The sequence below is a fragment of the Rhagoletis zephyria genome, unplaced genomic scaffold (assembly GCF_001687245.7).
Source record: "Rhagoletis zephyria isolate East Lansing unplaced genomic scaffold, Rhagoletis_zephyria_1.1 Rzeph_scaffold_01597, whole genome shotgun sequence".
NCBI classification, from domain to species: Eukaryota; Metazoa; Arthropoda; class Insecta; order Diptera; family Tephritidae; genus Rhagoletis; species Rhagoletis zephyria.
The window spans coordinates 97,659-99,511 of record NW_016158681.1 but is presented as its reverse complement, the minus strand read 5'-3'; the positions used below and the strand labels follow the sequence as shown (position 1 = coordinate 99,511).

General features: G+C 32.2%; 1 protein-coding gene and 1 long non-coding RNA gene across 4 annotated transcripts in view; one reads left to right on the top strand and one right to left on the bottom strand.

Annotated features, from left to right (window-relative positions):
* Positions 1-168, bottom strand: part of LOC108364569 (uncharacterized) — a 1,260-nt gene extending 1,092 nt beyond the window's left edge. The window contains exon 1 of the long non-coding RNA XR_001847778.1: positions 10-168. This is a non-coding gene — a long non-coding RNA (uncharacterized LOC108364569). The remainder of the gene's footprint in view (positions 1-9) is intronic.
* ymp (yellow-emperor) overlaps positions 1-1,853 on the top strand; it is a 64,436-nt gene that overhangs the window by 13,987 nt on the left and 48,596 nt on the right. The window lies entirely within an intron of this gene.

Genomic DNA, 1,853 nt, shown 5'->3' with positions numbered 1-1,853 from the left:
TGTTTATACCTGTTTTGTAACCGATGTGAGAAATAAAAAACCGATTTGAAAACAAATTCGAGTCAATACACTTATCAATTTCAACGCCTTTTCAAATTCAGTTTATGCATCCGTTTCGAAATCACAGCGAACTGGGTCAAAGCGCTTTATGTGTCGGTATAAACAAGGTAAAAGAAACTCAATCAGTGAACTATTTTGGGATTTTACAGATTTTCGGTATTCTCGGGACTTATCGAGACAATAATAATCATTATTTTTATCGCTTTTGTTATCGATTTTGTTGTCGAAATTTTTATCGATTTTGCTATCGATATCTTCGGAACCTATCGATATAATTGATTTTTTTATCGATTTTGTTATCGATATTTTTATGGATTTTGTTGTCGATTTTATAATCGAAATTTTTTACGATTTTGTTATCGGTACTTTATCGATATCGTTATTGGTTTTGTTATCGAAATTGTTGTAGATTTTATTGTCGATATTTTTATCGAATTTGTTATCGATATTTTTGTCGATTTTGTTATCAATACTGTTGTCGATGTTGAAATCGTTTTTGTTATCGATTATTTATCGATTTTGTTATTGATATTTTTATAAATTTTTTGTCGATATTTTCATCGATTTTCTAAACAATTTTTGCTATCGATATTTTTATCGATTTTCTAATCGATTTTGCTACCAGTATTATCGATTTTGCTATCGAAATTGTTATCGAATTCGTCATCGATTATAGATATTTTTATTGGTTTTGTTATCGATATTTTGTTGGATGTTACTATCGATTTTGTTATCGATAGAGTATAAAGATAAAAATGAAGATAAAGGAAATCAGAATAACATACATAAATGTAATTAGAAGGCACAGGGGTAGAAGTGGGGATATAGATCGAAAAAAGACAAAATATATAACTTGAGCAAAAGCAGATGTATGTATGCATGTACATATATGGGTTATGAGACAAAATAGATATGTAACGTAAGTTTCACTTCTCNTATATATATGGGTTATGAGACAAAATAGATATGTAACGTAAGTTTCACTTCTCCAGTGTGGCCCAGGCGCACTTCCTTTTTTTTATTGTACTTGTTTCTGGAATTCCATTGACTAAAATAAATGCAAGAAGAATGCTTTAGCATTTGTCTTTCTGCGGAGAAAGAGAGCGATACTAAAAAAAACAACTCTTGAGATTTGCTCATCGCCCTCCAAAAATTGATGGGCCATGTGGTCCAAATACAAAATGCTCCTCTGCAATGAAGTAGCGGACTTACTCGTCTTGCACCAGCTTATTGTAACCCGATAATTGCTCGTGTTTTAACGATCGTAATCCCTACACGATGCTTATTAGGCTGTGTTGGCAACAGGTGCGTACCCCGTGGAGTAATACCTTGGAGAAGTCTTGTGCCAATCTGATGTAATGGACTATATGCTCCTGCCCCAGGACACATCGCAACGTTAATTTGACCACATTTTTTATATGCATCGATATATGGGTTATTATATTTTATAGCTCTGTTCATATACATATGTATGTACATTTTCGAACATGGCATGTATATAGAAAACAAAAGAATATATTTAAAATATAATTACAGCTTTAATAAAGAAAGATGTTCTACATTTAACTGATAGAGCAAAAAATGTATATGTAAAATCGTCTGGCTACTAAAAAAAGCAAATTACTCATCAAATACAAGCTACATACATACGAAAATGGCTCTACTGCTCACGGTGGGCAGGAAGCAAAGATAGGTTGCATAAAAATGTCGACAAAAACTGAAAGCAGGGTTGTATTTGTTGATATTTTTAGGTTAAGAATCCCTTTGAATTGAAATCCTAGCTGCTCCTGTTT